Raw genomic sequence first — 12,653 nt, forward strand, 5'->3', positions numbered from 1 at the left:
GAGGATTGATAAGTGGGTTTTGTTAGAGGTTTAGTGTTAACGTGACAGGATTTGTGTTGCGATTGGAGCAACTTTGTGGACTTATCATCCTATTGGAGAGGATTGATAAGTGAATTTGTCAGAGGTTTAGTGTTAACGTGACAGGATTTGTGTTGCGATTGGAGCAACTTTGTGGACTTATCATCCTATTGACGAGGATTGATAAGTGGGTTTTGTCAGAGGTATAGTGTTAACGTGACAGGATGTGTGTTGCGATTGGAGCAACTTTTTAGACTTATCATCCTATTGACGAGGATTGATAAGTGGGTTTTGTCAGAGGTTTAGTGTTAACGTGACAGGATTTGTGTACTTGTGATTTGAACAAGATTTTGGGGACTAGCGTCTCGCTGGGGAGAATTGCTAAGTGAGCTTATCATCAGAAGCGATGAATTTTGATATTAAGATTTTGAAGACTTAGTGTCTTGCTGGGGAAGATTGCGATTTGAGCAATTTCGAGGACCTATCATCCTATTGACAAGGATTGATAAGTTGATTGTCAGAGGTGTATATTGTTAACGTGACAAATTAGGAGTAATGCAAGCTGCATTCATACTTGTGGGGGTGATGATCGTCAGAAGTGTAATGTTAACTTGACGATGTGAAAGATTTATTACTCTTAATCCAATGGATTCCAAGTAACCAACCCCCAGTCTTAATTAAGACTTAGCAGGGGAATAAAAAGAGGTAGACAATGCACATCACCTAGTGGGGGCACTATCCATGAAGTCGAAATAGAGGCACATCACCTGGTAGGCCATTATCTGATGAGTTTGACTATCAGAGGTAACTATTAACGTGATAGTTTTGTGGACCCGCCATCCTACTTGAAGAGGATTGGTGGGGGAATTTGGAGGAAAATGACTATCAGAGGTAACGGTTAACGTGATAGTTTTGATGGACCCGCCATCCTACTTGAAGAGGATTGGTGGGGGAATTTAGAGGAAATGTACTATCAGAGGTGATCATTAACATGATAGTTTTGGTAGACCCGCCATCCTACTTGAAGAGGATTGGTGGGGGGATTTGGAGGAAAAGGACTATCAGAGGGAACGGTTAACGTGATAGCTTTGGTGGACCCACCATCCTACTTAAAGAGGATTGGTGGGAGAATTTGGAGGAAAAGGACTATCAGAGGTGATCATTAACATGATAGTTTTGGTAGACCCGCCATCCTACTTGAAGAGGATTGGTGGGGGGATTTGGAGGAAAAGGACTATCATAGAGGGAATAGACTATCAGAGGTAATCATTAACGTGATAGTTTTTTTGTAGACCCGCCATCCTACTTGAAGAGGATTGGTGGGGGAATTTGGAGGGAATAGACTATCAGAGGTAATCATTAACGTGATAGTTTTTTTGTAGACCCGCCATCCTACTTGAAGAGGATTGGTGGGGGAATTTGGAGAAACTAGACTATCAGAGGTAACTGTTAACGTGATAGTTTTGGTGGACCCGCCATCCTATTGAAGAGGATTGGTAGGAGAATTTGGAGGAAATGTACTATCAGAGGTGATCATTAACATGATAGTTTTGGTAGACCCGCCATCCTACTTGAAGAGGATTGGTAAGTTGATGGACTATCAGAGGTAACTGTTAACGTGATAGTTTTGATGGACCTGCCATCCTATTTAAGAAGATTGGCGAGTTGATGGACTATTAGAGGTAGCTGTTGACGTGATAGTTTTGGTGGATTTCATGGTTGACAGAGGTGTTCTATTGAACATGACAACTCAGAAAATTTATTGCTCATAATCGAATGAACTACAAATAAACCAACCCCCAGTCTTGAACAAGTGCAGGAGGGAAAAGGGTAGACATGGCACATCGCCTAGTGAGCCACTGTCTAACGAGTTTGACTATCAGAGGTAACTGTTAACGTGATAGTTGTTGGACCTGCCATCCTACTGAAGATGATTGGCTTCAATAGTCGTAGTATCTTCTTCTTTTGACTGAGAAGATTGGGCTTGGTCCGATTGCTCAGGAGAAGATTGGGCTTGGTCCGATTGCTCGGGCTGATCTTGCCCACTTTGTTCTTCAGCTTTGATCCTGGCAATAATCTTTTGAGCCTGTTCGCCTTGAGAGATTAGTTGTCTCCAAGAATGACATTCTGCAACTCCGATTCGGGCTAGGAGGTCTGTCTGCAAGTTGTGCCGACAAGTCTCTACTAAAGTAGACTGTGTCATACCTGACGAACACCGGAGAGCCATGGTTCGGAACCTTTTGACGAAGGCTTTGACAGACTCCCTCTTCTTTTGCTTAGTGGCTAGAAGGGTATGGATGGAGACTTCCGTATCCTCTTCGAAGAATCTTGACAGGAAGAGTCTCTCTAGATCTGTCCACTTTTGGATACATCCCACAGGAAGTTTCCTGAACCATTCAAAGGCAACTCCCTTGAGGGTGCCAATGAATAATCGAGCCAGTATGGCGTCGTTTGATATCACATTCCCAGTCTGTGACTTGAAATGATAGATATGTTGGTTCGGTGATCCCGTGCCGTCAAAAGTTTGTAGCGTCGGGACTTCGAATTTTGGAGGATAAGGGGCTGCATCCCATTCGGCAGGATAGGGTATGATAACTCCCTCGTCTTGGAGCTCGCTTCTGTTGGAAATGGCATTGAGGCGGGCTTCCAATTCTTCCATTTTGGCAGACTGAAGATTCTGCTCGTTCTCAGTCTCTCTTCCTTCATCAGAGGAAGATTCCAGGTTGTGGGCTTCTTGGTCAGAAGCCGTGTCATCAACCACTTTTCCCTTCCATTTGCTTGTGTGAGGTCGGGATGAAGACGTTTTTCCTCTCCGGGAGGATTCTTTCGAAAGGAAAATCGAACCCTGCATGTCTACTCGATGAGCGTTGAAGCAGGACCGGGTATTCCGTGTCCTTACCCGATAAGGCAGTGGGATTTGATCCGTATCCGAGCGAAGCTTTCAACCTGCATCAACTTCACGCCCGTTTCAACGGAAAGGGCTCGCCCCACCAACATCTAATCTACTTTAAGCTCTCACTTGGGAGTAATCTCGGGCAACGAGCCTTTGCCATGGTTCGCCGTCATTCGTTGGCACCCTTCGCGGGCCCGCCTCTCGATTGCGTACCGCCGCTCTCAAACCCGAAAGATCAACCAGCTGGGAGGGACCTGGTAAAGGCAAGCTTCCTCGCCAATTTCTTCGAGATGACACCGATGGCCGTATCGATCAGGACCTCTTCGACTGAGAAACAAAAAGCGCGCGAGAGTGTCGGTGGCATTCCTTCATCAAACGCTTCCGGCAATCAGGCACAATGTAACTGCAGGGATCCCGTCACGGAGGCAATTCCTCTTGCAGACTGTCAGAACAACTTGTCCATTGACATCTTGGACGTGCATGGGAATAGAGCTCCCTCAATATCCTGGAAAGCAGTTTGAAGGCCTCGAGGAAGAACAGGCTTGAACGCATTCATACAGAAAGGCGATAAGGTCGAGGAGCAAAAACCAACCCACATGGTTAACCTCCGGATTCGGATCTCGTACCGCATGATGAAATAGAGGACTACCATGCAGCATTATTGACGAGTGATCAAACAACGTCCACAACAGCAGTCCTGCGAACAACAGACGAGAATTCGGACTGAGGAACTCCAAAACGAGTACTCGTTCAAAGACGGAAGACGTCATCCAGCTATTTTTCGAGGACCCTTCTCGAAACAACAAAATTCAAAACTCCCGCCCATCACGCATCAAGAGGAAAGATGCCGCGCACTTCAGCGGATCCAACGTACTGCGAGTACCACAGAAGGATTCATCCACGCCCACCAAGGAATGCTTTTGCCTCTCAAGAATAACATCCAGACCTTGGTTGAAGCCGGCTTTATAACGCTAGCGGTAAGCCGATTGAAAACCGGCAATACTCCAAAGAGCTACAAGCCAGTATAAACTGTTCCTCAATACTCAAAGCAGTTACAAGAGTATTTTAAACTGTTCCTCATATCTCAAAGCAGTACCAAGAGCTATAAACGCTTCCTCAAAACTCCAAAGAGTACAAGAGTATAAACTGCTTTCCTTCAATACTCCGATAAGTATAAGAGTATAAACTGCCTTCTTACACTCCAATATAGTATAGAGTATAAACTGCTTCTTAATCCTCCGACCGCGTATAAGAGGTTAAACTGCCTCCCTGATTACTCCAACAGGTATAGAGTCTAAACTATTTCCCTACATTTGACGGGAGTTCCTGGATGCGATATGTACACTAATATTCTTAAGCGATAACCGATCCAGATTAACAAAGTCAAACCCAGTTCCAAGAGAGAAACTGGGGGTTGGGATTATCCAATGCATCGGGAAGCTTCCCGAAAGAATTACCACAGGGGTATTCTTTGGCGATAACCCAATCATTGTGGAATTGGTGAATAAGAAATTCACGTTTCCAACTCAGAAGGGCCGCGAATGTTCTCTCTCTCATTCTCTAACTCTTTATGATCGGTTTTTGTACGAGAAGAGCATCCATCTTCGTGACAAGATAATCTTTTCCTCACCAAACCAATCACTGCATCAAATCAAACGGACAATAGGACCCACCACATTCCCATCTGCCAGCATTGGCATTTCTCAGACTTAACGGGTGCTAGGTTCCTAGCATAAAAAGCCTCCCTTGAGTTGGACAATTACGAGTTAGCATTTTCTTTGCTACCCGTGTTCCCACTTTCTGTGTTTCTCTTGGTCAAATAACCTGTAAAAGTTTAGGGCAAAAGGCCATAAATCCTCCTCTCGATTCCCCAATTGAACGACGAGGTCCCCTTCAAAATTGAGCGAAATTAAAACCTTTCCGACATTAATGGTCATCTCAAACTCCTTGCTTGGTCAAACCTTCCTACAGTTAGTGGCACACGCCAAAAATCCCCTCTCGATTCCCCCACATTGAACGCAGAGGGTCCCTTCAAATCGGGTAGTCAAACCTATCCGACAGTTAGGGTTATCCGAATTATTACGCCATTCTCAGAGTGGAGATCCCACTCTTAGTTTTATCCTTCGGCGATTCTGGGGCGGTGGAAGATCCCCTCGGTATTCCCTTTTCAGCTGTAATAGAATATAAAAATTCTTCCTCTTCAGCACCCGGGAGATAGAATACTAAATTCTTCCTCTCCCTCGGACCTTTCCGTAATGCTCGGAGTGAGATTCCCACTTTCCCAGTTTCATACATTCCGCGATTCTGGGGTGGCGGGATTCCCACCTCAAGCTTCCTTTCCAGCCTGCTAGATAGGAATATAAAATTCTTCTCTCTTTCAGCACCTGGCAGATTAGAATATAAAATTCTCCTTCTCCCGATTCACTTCAATCTCGTCTTTGCTTTTAGAAAAAGACACGATTTGTCAAATCCGGGGCACTCGCAATGCGCACGTCGGCGGAAATTTTACTCCCGAAGCCTTGAAGTAGGGATAAGTCAACGCCTAACACGTTTGCCGCGGTTGTCTATTCCCTTGAGCAAAGACGCAAGTCTATGTATCAAAATTCATAGCCAACTTTTCCTCTGTCTTTTTGCCTTTCAGAAAAAGACAGGGATGAAGTCAACGCCTAACACGCTGTTGCCCGGGTAGTCTTTCCCAGTGAGGAAAGACCAAAGTCTTGTATTCAAAATCATAAGCAACTTTTCCTCTGTCTTTGCTTTCAGAAAAGACAGGGATGAAGTCACGCCTAACACGCGTTGCCGGGTAGTCTATTCCCGCGCGGGCGTGAGAAAGACGAAGTCTATTGTATTCAAAATCATAGTCATTAAAGTCTTAAGAGAAGCAATTCTCTTAGCACAAACGTTACATGCTGAAACGCGCGTTTTTAATATTCACTGTAGCCCGCATTCAAACGCGTAATCGGGGTAAAGGCATGTCGCAAACCCCGTTTGCATGGCTGGCCGTCGATTTGCCAAAAAAATTCAAAGCTTTATGTCTAACACACTATGGCCGGTTAGTCTTTTGACCGTTAAAAAAGGAACAACAAGACCCACGATATTCATCATTGTGGGCAGGCTTGCTTATTAATAACACTCATAATTCGTGCCTCACAACGCGCCGGGCAATTTTTATCCCGAAGCCTAAGTAGGGATAAGTCAACGTCTAATAACACGTGGTGCCGGGGTAGCCCTATTCCCGTAACAATGGCGAAGTCTAACGTATTTCAATATCGTAGCACTAACAAGGAGTGTTAACTCTTTAGCTTAACGTTACATGGCGAGCGGACTTAAACAATCCGCATACTAGCCCGACTCAAACGGTAGCTCGACGTAAAGGCTAATCAAATATCCGGTTGATAGGCTGGGGATTAGCCAAAAATCTAAAGTCAGACGCCTAACACGCAGTTGCGGGTAGTCTATTCCCTGTGATAAAGCACGAAGTCTACGTATTCAATATCGTAGCCACTTAAAGAGCGGTTAACTCCTCTTAGCACCAGCGTCACATGCGGAACTGGACTTAAATCAATCCGCATGCGTAGCCCGACGCTCAAACGTGTAGCTCGGCTAAAGGCCCTAATCAAATCTCGTGATGGCCTGAGTGATTGCCAAAAATTCTTATAACTGCGAGTCCATTACGCATCAATCCCCTAGTTGGTCTCCGTGACTCGCAGCACCCAACAAATCTCATGAGATAAAATCCACACATTGCCAGGATGAATCAACTTTAACAGGTTGTCCTGCAGCCCCGACACTTGCGACCACCGGCTGCTGCCTCCCAATACCTTAATGATGCTTACAACTGTATACCTCCAGCCAAACGTACGAGTATAAAACTGTTGTAATGGCGATCCGTAAAACCCTAGGCGTCAGCCGCCGGTCAACGCGTAACCTTAGTGCTCACACGCCAAAGCAACGCGTTACAACAAAGTCAACGTTCGACGCATTCAAACCCTATAGGGTCAACGCCGGTCAAACCGCGCTGACCCCAGGTCAACGCCCAAGCAACTGCCGTGCAACAAAAGTCAACGTTTCGACGGATCTTTTCAAACCCTAAGCGTCAACGCGCGCTCAACGCGTAACCCCAGCGTCAACGCCAAGCAACGCGTTGCCGACAAAAAGTCATGTTCGCACAATTCGAAAACCCTAGGGTGGACGCCCGGGTCAACGCGTAACCCCTAGTCGTCAACGCCGGTCAACGCTGTTGTTGGCAAAAAGCCAACACACGCCGGGATCCGAAAACACCTAAGCACAGCCACAATTGTGCTCCGGAGGTAGTTCAAAGTCAAACTCAATGACACGAGCCAAACATCAATTCATCAGCGATGCAGACTCGATGACTCCGACGACGGCCAGACGCATAAACGCCAGCCGCCGGAAAGAACCTCGGCTATTCGTCAAAGCCATCGGACTAGCATCGAAAATCGGAAAAGAGTCAAGAGTGATAGCTAACTCCGCCGACTGGTAAAGCGCAGTCAATCACATCAAAGTATTTCCAGCCTATTTCTATAAAGAAACGAGTCAAGGAACACTCTTGTGAAGGGTGATTCGGTCGGTAGTCTGTGCCCATCAAATTGCCTATAGCTTCTCCACAACCAGTTTCAGTGTAACGCATGCGACGATGAACGTCACCATCCAATCCACATGAGTCTAATCGACAGTCGACGAACGACTTGAAGTGAATCGCGAGTTACTATTGAGCGGATAGGACTTCTGGAATCACGGAAAAGACCCGGACCAACGGGAAAGCCCGGCACTGTTCACCAAAAAGGACAACGCCCTCCATGATCTCGACCACTCTACAGATAATTTTCAATCACAACAGGAGCGGCCCGTCAACTCTGTCGTCGCGCATCCAACGCACCCGCGAATCACTTCAAATCCGAATCCGGCGACGAATCAACGCGAGGTCAACGGCCGAACCACCCAAACAGCGTCTTGGCGCAATATAGCCCGAACCAACCCCCTAAGGAGTGTCTCTGCGCCAACACCGATACACCCCAAGCGGCGGGGGTGTCTCGGCCTTGGCCGAGACACCCCATGGGGGGTGTCTCGGCCATGGCCGAGACACCCCAAGGGGTGTCTCGGTTTTGGAGCCGAGACACCCCCCTAGGGGGTGTCCTCAACCAGCCCCCTACCCCTCTCCTTTTCCTATAAATAGGCCCCTAGGGCCTCCATTCTCTTGGCCTTGGTTTTGGGAGAGAAATTTCAGATCTAGAGCTTTAGCCTTTGAGATCTGAAATTCCAGAGAGGAGCGGCGAAGCCCTGCCGGAGGAAGGAGTCGGGGTTTTCTAAGAGAGCGGCGAAGCCCTGCCGGATTGAGGAGTAAGGATTTCTTCATCAGCCCTTCATTCACCCCCCTTCTTTTCCCTTAGTGTTGCCCTTAGCGGTGATACAAAGGAGAGCTAGTGCCTCGTTTTAGCCGAGACATAAGCTTTACACCTCTGAGATCTCACGCGGATCGACGGGGTTCTGTTTCTATATCCCTTCGCGGATAGACGAAACTCTGCCGGATTATACCGGAAAAGAGATCTTGAAGAGTCGGCGGTCCACGGATATCAACATCCCCGTCACAGGCCAACAACCCACGCAAGCGAGACCGCACCAAACCGGGACCTCGTGTTTATTTTCGTTTAAGTTGTAATATCTTTTGTTTTCATTTTATTCTGTTGTAACGCTTGAAGTTGTAACAGATCTCAAAAAGAGAATATCAATGAAAACAGCGACTTTTACCGAAAACAAGCTGGCGACCACAGTGGGAGCCAACGATCTCGCCCCCGAGATCGTCGTGACGCAACCGGCCTTCAAGATCCGGGTGAATGAAGAGGTCGAATACGAGTTCGACCAGAAGAAGTTCGAAGAATACCTCTCCTCTTCCTCCTCCAGATCTGCCTCCCCGAACCGGCGCAAGAAGACATCCGCTTCCAAGAACGTTCGTGGGACTTCCAACTCAAAGAACCAAGAGCCCTCCGCTGCCTTTGCACCACGCAACGTCCCCATGTTGCTCAGCATGGTCAAGACAGCAAATCCAGCTCTCCCATCAACCTCAAAGGCGATGGATGATGCAACTCCGATTCTGTCCAAAAGGGCACTCCAAAGGCGTCGTCAACGCCTTGCTCAACAACTCGCCAAGGCCAGGGAGTCAAAAGATGGAGTGCGCTATGCAGAGGACTTGAAGTCAAGGCAGCGACAAGAGCAACGGCAAGCAATCAACCTCCCCTCCAAAACAGAAGCGAGTGAGTGGATCCGTGTCAAGAGGAACCGCTCCACGCTCGAGGAGCGAATCAAGAAGCGCCGTGCTTTACTTGCGCATGCCCGACTCCTCCTAAAGAAGGCGGAAGAAATGCAGCAAGAAACGGCGGTCAAAGCGCCGACCACAAGCAAACGGGTGTGGGTTCCCAAATCGAAACCAACACTTCCAGCAAAGAAGGGTGAAACCATCGCCCAAAGCTCCTCCAAATCAGGTCATGTTTCTACTATCCCGGCACCTTCAACGGCGCCAAGTAAGAAAGGGGATCATTCAAGATCCCAGGTTCCTTTGACAGGTCACCTCGGTCCCTTACCGGCGAATCGAGGTAGAGTACCCGTCAAAGAACGACTGGGACCATTGAAAGGTCCCCAAGTTTCAAATCAGACTGGGGGTCGATTTAATCCCCCCAATAAAGAAAACAAAGGGAAAGCCCCTATCACCGACCGCATCGGATTGCGAGTCGAATTAAAAGAGCCCGTTCAGTTCATACGCTCACAAAAGCGTAAGATTGAACGGGCCACTCTTGATAAAACTAACCAAGTGTTGCATTCCCAAGGGGAAGCACACTCATCTGAAGATGAGAGTGTTATACTAAGGGACACCCACCAACACTCTGTAGGGTGCTCCAGCTATCAAGCTGATGAGTTGTACTACAGAGCTGGGGGTGTGGGTAAATCTCGAAAGAGATATGTGCAGGATATGAAGTCCCAATGCCCGTGTGCAAGTATCATCAAGACGGTGCTGTCGGAATGCCGCTGCAACAGTCCCCCAAGAAGAATCTCGGTGTTCGAGAGACTCTCCAAGCCGAGGCATTTCCACAAGAAGAAATTGCTCCGCCAAAAAGACGAGTATTCAAGAGTGTCGGTCAACATGACCGGCCGAGGGGAATCAACACCACACTTCAGCATAGAACAGCTCGCTGAGGTATCCCGGTGTATAGCACGGATGCGGCCCGGAACCAGCGGCCGGAAGGGCTACCAAAGAGTACCAAAGGGCCTCTCTCTGGAAGAAGAAGAATCAGATGCTGATTCAGATACCTGCTCCGCCGTCGCATCAGATGACACGGCTTCAAGTGCGGGCCAGCCGTACGAATCACTCATGATCAGTGCCGAACAAATGAACAAAATGCTTGAAGACGCCCTAACTCGGCAGAAAGAAGCTTTCAAATTCGAGATGGAAATGACCCTACAGCGGATGAGGGAGATGCACGATCAGCAACTCGCAGCTTTGACAACTCATCAAGAGGAGCCCACTCGACCCAATCATCAGAACCAAGAAGAGAATGAACGGGAAGGGAATAATGTCATTATTCCTCCTGTCAACAACGACAACGGAAGTGGTCCGGTAGATGATAATGCCAAAGAAGACCACATTACCTCTCCCCAAAACCACTCGAAAATAGAAACGAGTGAAGACAAAAAGATGAAAGACTTGGAGAGCAAAATCAATGCATTGATGAATGCTCAAGAGGTAAAAAGGTCAGGTATACCGTGTCCATATCCGAGGGAGTGGGAATCCATTCCATATCCGGCAAAGTTTAATCTCATTAACTTTACGCCGTTTGATGGAAAGGGTTCCCCTACCCAACATTTAATCTACTTCAAGTCTCATTTAGGAATTATTTCCGGAAATGAGCCCCTCATGGTGCGGTCATTCGTCGGCACTCTTCGCGGAGCTGCCTTCGACTGGTACCGCCGTCTCAAGCCCGGAAGTATCAACGGCTGGGATGACATGGAGGACATGTTCTTGACCAATTTCTTTGATGATGACACCGAGGTTTCGATCGGCACGCTGTTCGATGAAAAACAGAAGAATGGCGAGACGGTTGAAAACTTCGTGAAGAGATTCCGGAACAAAGCTATGAATTGCAGGGACCCGGTCAGCGAGGAATTCATCCTCGAAACTTGCCACAACAATTTAACATTGGACATCCTTGAAGCCATGGGAACGGCACCGCCAACGACCTGGAAAGACTTGAAGGTGAGAGGGGAAAGAGCCGAGCGACTCCTCAAAAGGAAGAAGGCTGAAAGGGGCCAAATACCAAACAGTGTCCCACAACAGAAGAACTTTACCCCTAGGGGTAAGGGGAAAACACAAGCAAATGCTGTAGATGCGAATCAAGTGTTTGAGGTGCAAGCACAGCCGCAACAGCCACAGCAGCAACAGAGGGCGCCTCAACAATCGAGATGGCAACAACAGCCCCAAAGGCAAAAGGCCGCGGAGCCGAGGTTCCCAAAGACCTACTCGTTCAAGGAGGATGAAATCCCGGGTATCTTCAAATACCTCGTTCAGAACAACAAGATCAAGTTGCCACCGATTCAGGATCAAGAAGATGCCAAGAGGGTCAACGATCCGAAATACTGTGCATTCCACCGAGCGGTGCACCATCCCACCAAGGTATGCTACGCTCTCAAAGATAAGATTCAGGCCCTAATCGATGTTGGGGTTATCACCATGAAGCAGCCCAAAGAGAAGAAAGTGGGTGCAAACATGGTATCCATTAGTTTCGGGACTGTTCCCTCGAGTTGGTTCCAACACGAGCCGGTGATCAATGCAGCAGTGAAGACGGTGAATGATGATCCTCACCAACAGCGCCAGAAAGGGCTCGTGCCACACACAACCCCAAATGGTGAGATTCTGTGGGTTCATCCGGACTTGATCACAGATGAGCAATGGACCGGATCATCATCAAAAAGAAAGTCAAAAGGAAAAGGGAAATCTTGTTATGGAGCTTCTGCCATTCCAGGAGAAGAGGACGACAAAATCCCAACCTTTCCACTGTCTGAAGACGAACAGGAGGTCTTTGCAACCCGAAGCGGGAACGAGTATCACTACAAGTACCCAGACGCTTCCGAGCAATTGGGCACCAAAACCCCTCCTTCCAAAACGTTGGCAGAATTAGGAATCTCAGCAATTCCCCCAACACCCGCATCTGCGGAGAAAGTCCAGCAAAAGGAGAAGGGGAAAGAGCCTCCGCGGCAAGAAGCCCAGAACCCGAGGCAGTCTCGATTCAATCATCCGATTGGTAGAGACAAACCGGGAAATACGAGCTCACCGCCTCATTTCGACATCATGGCGCAGTTGGCCAACATCCCAGCTCGCATAACTCTATACGAGCTGTTGCGCCTTTCAAAGGACACAAGGAAAGCGCTGCAAGAAGCCTTAAGTGACTCTGAAGCTTTTCTGACTCGGATCAAGCCATCTCCAGAAGGACCAGAGCCGTCAGTTCAACAATGCAACCTGGCGGCGCAACACTTTCCCTGCATCTCCTTCACTAAAGAAGATATGCAGACGAAGAATTCAAAGCATGACCGACCGTTGTACTTTACCGGTCACATTGGCTCCAGCGTTGTCAACCGGATCCAAGTCGATCCGGGTTCCGCTGTTAGCATCATGCCATTCCGATTGATGCATCATCTCGGAATCCCGACTAGCAAATTAGCATCCACTGGCACT

This window comes from Asparagus officinalis, chromosome 4 (genome assembly GCF_001876935.1).
Source record: "Asparagus officinalis chromosome 4, Aspof.V1, whole genome shotgun sequence".
In the NCBI taxonomy this organism is placed as follows: Eukaryota; Viridiplantae; Streptophyta; class Magnoliopsida; order Asparagales; family Asparagaceae; genus Asparagus; species Asparagus officinalis.